General features: G+C 36.1%; 1 pseudogene; it reads left to right on the forward strand.

The window, feature by feature from the left end:
* The first annotated feature begins 8,027 nt into the window (after positions 1-8,027).
* Positions 8,028-8,720, forward strand: LOC114884436 (annotated as a pseudogene).
* The last annotated feature ends 3,838 nt before the right edge of the window (positions 8,721-12,558 follow it).

Genomic DNA, 12,558 nt, shown 5'->3' on the forward strand with positions numbered 1-12,558 from the left:
CTGCCACATCTAGGAAAATTGAGGTCAATTGATTATATCAACACAAACAAATGTGCTTAAATAAAATGAGAATTTCCCTCATTAACTATGACCTTCAAATGACCCAGTTGGTGCAAAATAAAATAAAAAATGCAAAAAGCCTTGTATCGACAGGTCACATTAGTAATGATATTATATCTCTATTGATTTCTTTACCCTTTATTCTATAACAAAGTGGCTTTAAAGAGCTCACTGCCCAGAACATAAGCATACTTCATTTTCTCCAGAGTGAATTCTCTATTCTTGGAAGTATTATAGCAGCTATTTTGGACATGCCCATTTTAAGTCTTGAAATCCTGAACTTTCTAGGCCTCAGCTGGTGTCAGGATAGAGGACATAACAAAATTTCTTCTCAGCCCCAATATCTTAACGGAGAGATAATCACAAAGTCTTGTAAGGATTCCAGGGTTCTTATTCTAGAAGTGCTTATTAAAATGTAAGCATCCTTGAAACACAATGTGAAACAAATTGGAGTTTCAAATAGCTTTAAAAGGGTTTGTTATTTCATCAGATTGTAATGTAATTCTAGTGGGTTTGTTCCCTAAGATGTAAATTGCCGAAAGGAAGGGATCAGCTCTAAATGGTGGCATCAGCTACTTCAGGACTGGCAAGTGTTTTCTATAAAGGTCCAGGTAGTGAATATTTTAGGATTTGAGGGTCAAAGGTCTCTGGAAGAACTACTCAACAGTACCTAAATAAATATGTGTGACTGTTTAGATAAAAAATAATTTGCAAAAAGAGATGGTGGGTTGGATTTGGCCACAAGCTGTAGTTTGTCCACCCCGGAGCAATCCTGATGAGGGCATTCCTGGTTCCATTCTAAGTGATGTGAGAACAGCCTATGGGGAGGGGAGGCTGACAGGGCTATCAAGCCTAAAAGATTGTTATTCACATTAAAGCTCCTTTCCCTTTTCCTTCGTATTGTAGGATGAAAACTCAGAGCCTGACTTCTAGGACCTTTGATTTATATTATACAATATAAATAACTACATTAAAGTGAAGAAATAAATTCTGCCATGATAGAGATGCAAGCATGAGTAAGAGGTAAAGGCCCACTAAGCAGGATGTTAACAGTTCTGAGTCTTTCCCTAATTTGTCAAAGAAAAATGGAGCCTATATATTGTAGTTTAGTGCAACGTGATCCAGTAGAAATATAGTGAAGCCACAAATGAGAACTCCATATGTAATTTATTTATTTTTTAATTAATTAATTTTTTTACAGTAGGTTCTTGTTGGTTATCTATTTTAAACATAGCACTGTGTACATGTCAATCAATTTATAATGGCTAGTAACCCCACTGAAAAGAAAAAAGAAGCAGGTGAAAGTAATTTAAATAATATATTTTCTTTAAACCAGTATAGACAAAATATCATTTCAACATCTCATCTGTAAAAAAAAAATGTATTATATATTTCTTATTCTCATACTAATGCTTGAAATCCAGTGTGCATTTTATACTCACAGCTCATGTCAATATATACTAGTCACATTTCAATTCCTCAACAGCCTTGTGTGATGGGTAGCTATCATATTGTACAGTGCAAGTTTAGTGACTTAAAAATATGTTTTTGGATTCAGGCATCCCTCAATTTGAATCCCTAATTCCACCACATAGCATATCCACATCTCAGTTCCCTCATATATAAAATGGGGATAAAAGCTGTGATTACCTACGTGTGTGTAAAAATACTTAGCACAGTATCTGGCACATATAAAGTGTTCAAGTGATAGCTAACATTACTTATACCTGACAAATAATAAATTTCTCTCATTCTTGCATATTATGTCTCTTTGTATATACATACACCTGTTGGTTCATTAGAATTGTGAATGACAGACATGTATATAAATACAGTATTATCAAACTAGATGTATTTGAGGATTTCAGAGATGCTTGTTTCAAAGAAATAATTCTCCATGAATGCTCACTGCAGATTAATGTTTTAGCAAAAATTACAACAGTGATACTAGATTTCAGATAAAATTCTTTGTCTCTAAGTGCTACCATTGTTAAATAAAAATGCTTCCTACCCTTTTTAGTCTTCTGAAAATAAGCTAAATGTTAAAACCATGGTGTCCTTTATAATTATCTATTGAAAAACACATGATTAGGAGTATAAAATGTCATTGTTTCTAATCTTAATTTAAAATAAAATGTCATTTGGACCTTCCTCAGGAGATTTATCTCCCTGAAAGATAATCCAAGTTGAACTGGAGCTCCTATGAAGAACAAAGGTTAGGTTTCCTTAACTCATAAGAAACACAGTTGTCGGGGCACAGTTAATTTAGAAGGTGCTTTTGAATTTCAGGATTACGGGGGTACTGTGTCTTTCAGTGCCTCCTTTATGTATTTGGTCCCCCCCCCACCTAACATTGTAGTGCCTAAGCATACATTTGGAACAGTTGAGCTTTGCAGTGACCAGAATGAATACGTGTCACTTTGTTAAGCAGTCTGTCCTGCCACTTGGAATTTAGTTAGTTACATATAGAAAGTCATATTGGAAAAGACATACAGAACTTGCATGGTTTAATATTCAGAAATGGAAATCTTCAGGATGAAAACTCCAAGGATGAAATTCAAGAAAAAAAAAAAAAAAGATTAAATAGAGTAAAAGGAAGAGGTGGAGAAAAATAGAAAGAAGAAAGAATTCAAACCCAGAGCCTTAGTAGGTGCAGGTGATTGTAACCAACCGGTCTCTATTATATTCAACATCTCAGTAAAAATACAGACAGCAGGACTTTTCAGCTTTGCTGTTGGGGACATTGCTGGGATACATCAAAATTACCAGGAGGGCTTCCCTGGTGGCGCAGCGGTTGGGGGTCCGCCTGCCGATGCGAGAGCCGCGGGTTCATGCCCCGGTCTGGGAGGATCCCACGTGCCACGGAGCAGCTGGGCCCGTGAGCCATGGCCGCTGGGCCTGCGCGTCTGGAGCCTGTGCTCCACAAAGGGAGAGGCCACAGCGGTGAGAGGCCCGCGTACCGCAGAAAAACCCAAAAAACAAAAAACAAAAAACCAGGAGCTGTGCCAAAGAACAAATTCAAATAACAGTATCCTGTGTGGTCTGAGCCTGATCCAAAGTCGCTGCCATATCTGCAGCAAGTAAGAAAATATCTGGGTTAGTGAAGTCAATCTTACGACATCAGAATTCCATCCTTGGTGTATTTTGCTTTTTCAGAGGAGACAGTTGTGGAAGGGAATGCAAGATTTATAATCAGGCATATATGACAGTATGAATTGTATCTTTAAAAAATAATTGCCATGCTAAAATATATTTCCTCCTTGGTCCAGTGGAATATTTATACTAATGTGGTTGCAACTTCTAGTATTCTGTAGACGTTAGGCCAGAAGTTGCTATGATTCCTAGAATTATTTTCTTGACAATCATTTCATGTTTGTGAATTTCTTTACCCATTCAAACGACATTCATCCATTCAACTAAAAACCTTGAATGAATGCTAATTGTGGGCCAGGGACTAGGGCTAGATACTATAGAGACAAGGACAAAGACAGTATTACTTTCTGGAAAATATATACAAGCAGGCAAATATCTTTACATCATCAGTATTATTATTGAATGGTTACTTAAAATACTAGTCATCATTTTTTTTCTAATTTCATGTAGACTTTCATTATTAATTTGATGTAGAGGATAACGGTGTTTAAAGTATTTTTCCAGGTTATGTAAAACATGACATCCTGTGTTTTCATTTTGAGCACATATTTATAAAATCGGAAACTTTGGCTTAATGGTGTGTGCCTGAAAACTTGAATTTTCAAAGAAATTATTGCTACTGGACGTTTTCTTCAACCAAAATTGTATGGACCTAAATTGTGTAAGAACAACTTTTTTCTCTGGTCTGTGTGCCAGTCTTTATTTGCATTTGTGAAGGAGAAAACTAGATCATACTTTGCCGTATTTGGCTCTCAGCTGTAGAGCTCTGATCAGCAAACCTTTTAATCATGCCAGATTATGTGATTGTTTCGTGACACAGATGTACAGTCACTAGGGATTAGGGTTTGTTGTTTTAAAATTGTCATTTCAGCTGTCTGTATGCAGATACAGGATTGCCTTCAAAAATCTAAATATGGATCTTTCTAAAAATGCTGACAAATACATTAGAAAAGGAAGGTTTTTTTCTACACAACTCCCTAGAACCCACCCTCCAATTTTTAAATGAAAAAAGAAACCCTAAAACTAAAACATTTATAAAGTATACCTTAACTGGATTTATTTACTCTTCTCTGGAAAATTATAAACTCTAAGTACTGACACATTTTAAGTATACAGACAATCGAAATAACAATCACTCATGTTAATTGTATACATAGTTAAACTATTAGAAAAAAATGACTACATTATAAGCTCGCAACTTGATATGTTTATGGATAATCTCAGAAATTTAAGAAAACATATAATATTGTGTCTGAAAATACATTAGGCTCTTGATAAATGGCCCTTTACCACATCAGGGTCTTTGTCATTAACAGCCAAATGTAATATTGGCTGAATCTATTTATGTTTTTGTTTTTAGTTGATATTTATTTAGTATTTTCTGTTTGTCAGCAGGACTTTTCAACTGCTCTCTCACTTTGACACTTGATTGTGGGTTTCCTTTTTTTTTAGAGGGATGTATGGGATTTGTTGAATTGGGGTATAAAGAAGCCATTCATATCAACAAAGTAAACTAAGGACAGACATTAAGATCATATAGGTATCCAATGGCAGTAGAGAAGGACTTGAACCTGTAATTCCTGAATCCTATGATCTTTCTACTGTACATCCTTTGTTATTTTGACCCCAGAAGTAGGGGTGAGCATTTATTGAGTTAAATTAACTCAGCCTCCTCATTATGAAAATAAATGATTTTTATTGCACATAGACCTCTGTTTTTGATATTGAACAAGGAACAATTCTTGACCTCAATGATTGGTAGAGACATTAAATGCCTCAGGCACATGGAGATGGATGTAATTGATGACCTAACCAGACCCCCTTTTACTGGTGCTGTGAGCCCATCCTGCTGCTTCTGCTGGAACACCGGATAATTCCCCCTTATGCCAACCAGCCCTCATGGCCCTAGACCAGTAAATGACTAATAAGAAACAAAAAAGCCAAGGTTTTTGGCCTCGAGATAGGACAGACTCTGAGGTGCAATGTATTCTACGTAGCTTCTCGTGGGGTGAGGCCGAGGCTGGAATTTTAGGTGCAATTACACCTTTTCTCGGTTTTTTACCCTTTCTGTTTTGCTTCCTCTTTTCTTTGCTCTTTTCTTCATAATTTCTTGCACTTGAATCATTATTTAAGGATCCGTTTCTTAAGAATGCAACCTGAGAAAATGTTTGCCTATAAAGTTTTGCTACCCAAGTTGTATAGCTTATTTATCTCTTCCTACCCTGTTAGCTGTTATTATTTGCTACTCTTAATATGCCTTTTCCACTCGCCTTATGTAACACATTATGGGTTCTTCCGTTTTGCTGCTTCTAACCTGGTACAGACAGACAAAGCAGACTTGATAGATTTTTGCGTAAAGTTAGAATGTGAGTAGCTATGAATGAGGACTTGGGTTTTCCATAGATAACTTCCTCTTCTCGGCTAGAGTTTTCTTTTTCAGTTTTTCTGAGAAGTGACTTCCAAATGAATGCTACATGAAGCAGCTAAAGAACATGAGGTGATATAATAAAGTACCAAATTATGCAGTACGAAAAGAGAAGAAAGCAAACACCCTAGTAAGATGCTAATTGTTATGCACACTGATTGAGTGACACTGATTGGAGAGCAAACACATCAAGCCCTATTCACCCCGATGCTCTCCCCTCCTCCAGTCCCCCATCATCATGCCACGAATGTGAATCAACACAATTTTCAGCAGGAGACCACAGAATTAAATCAACTTGGCCAGAATTTTTAGGATCTCAGGGTTTGTGGGCACCTGGCTACTTATTGTGTTGAGAAATCTATGTCTTCTGGGAGTAAGCTTAACTATGAAGGGTTTGATCATGTAGCACACACTTGGCAATGTCAACACAGATGTCTTTTCACACTGTGTTGCTGTCACAAAAAGGATTGTACAACTAACCTTGGCTTTCCGCTCTGCCAGCTCTCTGAGGTCTGCTACAAAGCACATAGTTCAATACATTAGGAGAAAATATGAAAATGCGTGCCCCCCTAGGTACTGCCATGCCCAAGTAAATAAAACGTACTGCATGTAATTTCCTTACCCACAAAGCTCAACAAGCTCCAAGGGATCTGTTTGCAGAGGACAGCCATATTCTACTTTGGAGTCCAAATTATTCAGCTTTATTTTTCATTATTTTAAATTTTCCTGTTTCCATTATGGTAATCCATGGATTTAGGATCCACTCTGTGAAATGTGTGGCCTAAAATCATGTTATCTTTATATCTGAAATTCTTCCTTTTTCCATATGGAGTATAAATTAGTGGTACAAACAAGGCTTTGGGAGGGAATCTTTAAACTAGTTAAGTGAACAGGCTGCTCTAGTGCCCTTAAGCACTTCAAAAGCATGTATTTATCCACAGATGGCTAGTATGCTAATTACCATTTGTTATTATTTAGGTCATTAAACCCACTTCCCTAGAGAACTGCGTTAGACAGCTCCTTGTTTTGTAGCCCACACTGACCTACTGTATATTCTTAAATGGAATCAAATTTTGTTTCTCAGGAAACACTATTTGCATGACTCTATTTAGTAAATCAGACTGGCTTTCCTCCTAAATGATTTTATCATGCTTCAGTGACATCCACGTGGCTGAAGAGATGGTGGCTGCTGGTGCTTATTATAATAATGCTTATGACATTCTCCATATCATAAACACATTGCTTTCTTTAGTTTCAAAGGAAGACAGTATTGTTATGTTCACTAGATGTTGTGGATTCATTGATATAAATATATAACAATGAAATGATGTAAATGATAACTTGTCTCGAATGCAGTATTACCATGTCAAAATGGTGGAATCAAATATAATCTACCAGAAGCTGATTCATTACGTGGAGTTTCCTTGGCAAACCAAACACCAGTGTCATTCTTCTCACTGAATGATCATTTTTTTTAGCAGCAATGGTTTAGTGGAATTGGGGTCTCTCTCTATAATAGAATCTAATGCTACTTCATAGTTGCAAACATTTTGCCATCTCAAAACATTTTGCATTAATTTAATTTACATGTGTATAATTCACTACAACAGGAAATAAATTTACTCCAGCCAATACTGGTATGCTTCAATTCACCAGCTTGCAAAAATTATGTAATACATATTGTTTCTCTTGTTTCTTTGGCTCTCAGGAACCTCAGAGCTAATCCTGTGCTTAATTGCTGAAATCATCCTTATTTAACATAGAAAGAAGCATTTCTTTAAATCACGTGGTCTTGTTTTAATGGTCCAGTTAAATATGCTTTTTATAATTATATATAATTAATTATATAAAATTATATTTATATAATTTTATATAATTAATTATATAAAATTATATAAATATAATTTTATATAATTAATTATATAAAAATTATATTTTATATAATTAAAGCAAATCCTTTGGGGACTAATCATAGAATAAACAATAAACATATTCATCTAATTGTGGCCTGTCAGATAAAGAGGGGAAAGATTACTATAGTTCTTTACAGAAGAGATAACAGCTTAAACAATAAGCTTCCTTTATTACTTAAATCTAATTTACTTCTGAAAACGTGTCAGATATTTCGTTATTTAAAATAGTGTGAAATAAAAAAAGTCTGTTCTCCATTCATACAAAAACACCAACCAACTTTTTTCTGGTGTTATTAAAGCATTTTAAACATGCATTTAACAAGTCACCAAGGATTTTTACATGACACAAAGCATCTAAAACACCAGTTACCTAGTTATTTAAGACTAATGAACTCATCGATGGATTTGTTTTTTCACAGTTTGCAAAAATACTATTCACTATTAGATATAGATTATACTTGGACACTAAAAGAAATATGTTCTATAATGCAAATAAACAATGCAGGAATCACTTAGGTAAGATACTCAACTGCCTTTATGATGTGGCAGTCTCATTGCCTGAGAGCCACGAGGAAATGGAGAAGCTGTTGACAGAGGCCAAGGTTCAGGGCCTCACAGACAAGTGCCAGGCAGGCCTATGAAACAAAACGAGCCTCGCTGCAAAGATTCTGATATCACCGCTTCCAAAGAAGAAGGAAAACTTACAGCAACTTCAAATAAGCTAGTTGTATAATTTCTGTATAACAGAGGTAGCAACAACTATCCACATACCAGCATATCTGACAACACTTTGTTGAAAAACTCAATTGTTTTGACAACCTGTCCCTGAGCTTTGGTGGAAGGTCCTATTCATAAAAGATGTTACTGAGGACAAACTTTGCTCTTAATCCTTTTAGGATCAAGGCTACAAGATGCTGGTTTTGTTATATGTTCATCCTCTACACCACTGTGAAGAAACAGACCAAAGTAGAATTCCCTTAAGCCTGGACTTATGAAGAGAGACTGAATACTTTGCCCATTGAAGTCTAGGATAGCCAGGAATTTAATTATGCACTCCTAGAGTCCACAGGTGGGGCAGCCAAAGACTCCACCATCTGGAGGAGGATGAGAACGGGGGTAGCTTGTATTTACATCACGCACCTGGCTGCCGGGCTAAACACCACCACTGAACTGGCAGCAGAACTGAGCTGTACTCCCTACTGCCCAGCCACCCTGCTGTGCTCCTGGCAGGCTCCTGGGCACCTTTCCTTTCCACTGAGTCTAGAAATCATCTTTTAAAATGAGCCATATTACTAGTTTCCTTGTTTGCTTGACAAAACTTTTCTTTTAGTTCTGTCTTTACCCAAGGTGCATACATCTCCCCATTGATGTATAAGTCCATCTGAGTTCTCTTTTTTCAAGTGAGAATACTTGGAGCCAGGGTATTCCAGTTTTCAGAGGAAAAAGTGTGAATGGATGTAGGCTGTATATAAGACCTTTTCTGTGCAGTATTTTGTTGATGGTGTTTACTACCTTTTGGAACTATCTGTTCGTTCTTAACTAAGGAGCTATTAAAAAATCCAAAATAGTTTTACAGTTTTCAAGCCCCAACAAACTAGCTTTTGGAACCTATGCTTCTACGACTATGCAATACCTTATTGTTTTGGCAAAAGTTCTTCCACTGTGTGGTTTTGAATTTGGGCTTCTTGGTAAACAGCTGCATCTCATATCAGTGATGTGTGCGCAGAAGAGCCCTGTGCTCCTAAAGCTCTGTGCTCCTAAAAACTCTGCTTTTGACGCATAGCATTGTTTAAGGTGAAAGCCATTTGTGGCCTTGATTAATTCTTGGTCTGAGTTTTGCAGAGACTCCCACATGTCCAGTTGGGAGTTTGGCTTTTATGATGGCATTAGGGTTCCTAAGATGTAAGGTTTGAGTGACTGTTCAGCTCTGCTAATGGTTCCTTTCGTGACTCTTGCATTTTCTGATTGCTTTCCCATTCCAGGAACAAAATCCATTCCAGGAATTAAATCTGAGTTTGAGACTATCAAACTGCTGTATCACAGGATTTATATTCTTATTTTTCAGCCTTTTTCTCCATTAAGCTGTACTTACCAAAAGCCAGTTGCTTACAAATGAAATTTGTCCCCAGGCATGGCCTTCCACACCTCCAAGGGGTACGGTTCACAATAATACTGGGGAATCTTGCCTATCTTATATCAGCCTTTGGTAATTCAGTAAATTCAGCCTCTGGGTCCTTGAAATAGAGTTTACAGATTAGATTATTGTAGTACATCTTCTCTTCATACTACATGAAGTATTGCTTATTTCCCTGAAGATAAATCTTGCTTGTTTTATTTATCATAACTAACAAGTAATTACTGAATGCCCACTGTTGGTATTTAGTGTGACAAGTGCTGCAAACACTATCAAGTAGAAGATTATAGAGCAAAGAATACAGACTGAAACTGATTCTTTAAACCCTGAGACATTAACTACATTTTACATATTAATAGAATGGCCAGGCTGGAAAAAGGATTCTTGGTGCCCAGACACAAACATTTGCAATGTTGGGAAGAGGAAAACATCATCTTAGTAAAGCAATTTCCTAAGTAAAGCTATCCAGAAAGCTATCCAGATAAACACCCACAATATGGAGGTGGGATGAGGGAAAGATGGGCATTAGATTGAAAAGGCTGAGTTCAACATATACTCTAGGAGAACAGTGAAGAGTGATATTCTGTATTTCTTTCTCAAAATTGGCACATCTCCTTAATATTGGGTGATATTCACTTAATATCCACTTTTCCATAACATTGGGAATTTTCCTCACCTGTTCTAATTGATAAATATGAAACCTGAGACCAAGTGAGTATTGGCAGACTAACAGTGGGGTGATTGATTTCTGAGAACCAATAGTGACTGAATGCTTACAAATATGCATTCTAATCTTGATGAGGTTAAGCAAGTTTTCAGGCAATGGCTCTGTGACTTTACCCTTAGAATTTCTTAATAGGGACTCTTCACATGAAACCATACATTTTCAAGAAAATAACTGGCTCAAATGTCATTTCAGATTCATAAGCCACGTCTCCAGTGCCATTTCACACATGAAAAATCAGTAATAGAATCATTTGGGGGATTATTTGTTCATACACATTTTAACTTGGAATCTTTTTCTTGGACAGTTTTTGAAAATAGGGTGTAAAACTATCTTTCTGGAATAGTTGAGATAGAGCTCTGATGGACTAGATAATCTCCATCCCTTTCAAACCATGCTTTTCATACTGTGATCTCTCTTCCTAAGCCATTTAGGAAACTCATTAACTTAAGCTTTGGTTGGTGTAATTACACAGTTGTGAAATGGTGTATCTTGTACACTGTTCTTCTGTACTTTGTAAACAAGTCCTCTCTGTATCAGATAACTGAGAATGTATAACCATTACTTCAAAATAGCAGTTACAGAACAAGGCAAGCTTAAGCACAAATGAAAAGTACAAGTTGTCATTCCTTTAGTATGGATTTCTTGTAAAATGTATTTGTAAGCAGTTTGACTTAGTGGAGGATTAAAGAAAGAAAGAAGCTTTGAACCAAATGTGAAGATTTAAAGGTAATGAACCGTGATTGATGATAATTTTGGAGAAATAAAATCTAAGCTACATACTTAGGTTAAATATGAGTTGGTTAATTATAAGTAGTTGATTATTTAGCAAGAGAACAGAAATTCTCTAGAGATCACCTTAAATGTCTTTTCAATATATGTTTCCTTTAAATAACCTGTAGTTTAGACTATGAAATTGATTTTACTTTTTTTACACACACCCACAAACACAATTTCATTTCTACCTACAGGTGTTATCAGTGTAAAACTGTAACATGGGTATTTTTGTGCTTTCTAATTCAATACATCTACCATGTTGATTTTACTACCTATTTTTTTTAACATTAAAATTTTAGAGTTCATTGTTAACATCAACCATGCTAGTAGGCGTTTAAACAGGCTATCTGTGGTGATTCATATTCTCCGAAAATTTAAATTTCCTTCTAGAAATTTGAAAGTTATGTTAGCAGCTGGTTAACTTTTTTAATATACTTAAAAAAATGTAGCTTTCATTGGGATCAAATATGTGAATTTTAGGAATTTGAGCTGCAGCACCTTGAAGTGAATATATATTACAATGGTACAACACTGGCTTTGGAGTCACAGAGAACTGGGCTTAAATCCTGACCCTGTTACTTCCTGGTCATATGATCCTGAGCAAGTTAATATTAGTTTTTGATTAAAAGGTATACATTCCTTTCAAGGCATAGCTTGTAAGAGAAGTTGTCAAGATTCAGGGTATCTTATGGAACCCCACAGCAGTAGTGAGACCTCTTACCAGAAAATGAAAAGACACTAGAAATTTAGAAATTCAGGCAACTATGGTGGTATATCTGTTTTATCCTTCTATGTCTCCAGAACAATTTGGTCTATTTTGTAAAACATATTTGGAGGACAAAAGAGGACCACCCAAAGGGAGTGCGAGGTCAGTTAAAAATATCATCATGACCTGGGAAGAAACATAAGGAAATGACCACTACACATAACCAGAGCATCCTCATTTACCAAACAAGCATAAAATACCTTCTCTGTAAGGCTGTTGTGCGTGGGGATTAGTAGTGATATTTATAAAGCATTTCTGAGCTGAGCACATAGTAGGTGCTTAATAAACAAGCTTTACTATCATTCTTCTTCTTGACTAGGAAGTAGAAGACCATGTAATTATTGCATAATCTGACCTCAAAATTAACTGAATTCTTGATCTGCTGAGGAAACATACAGTCTAATAGAAGTAATAGAGATTGTGCCTGAAGCAGAGAATATAATTAGTAGTTGTTAATAATTATGGATACCCATCCCTCCAAGCAAGTCAAACTCTACAAAAGATAGGAAAGATGCTAATGTAAGTGGAAGATCCAATTCTCACCTTAATGGAGCACAGTTCTGTTGGATCACGTGGTATATTATGAATAAATGAATGGCACAGGGC

This window comes from Monodon monoceros, unplaced genomic scaffold, assembly GCF_005190385.1.
Source record: "Monodon monoceros isolate NGI ecotype Baffin Bay Population unplaced genomic scaffold, NGI_Narwhal_1 Super_Scaffold_5, whole genome shotgun sequence".
Taxonomy (NCBI): domain Eukaryota; kingdom Metazoa; phylum Chordata; class Mammalia; order Artiodactyla; family Monodontidae; genus Monodon; species Monodon monoceros.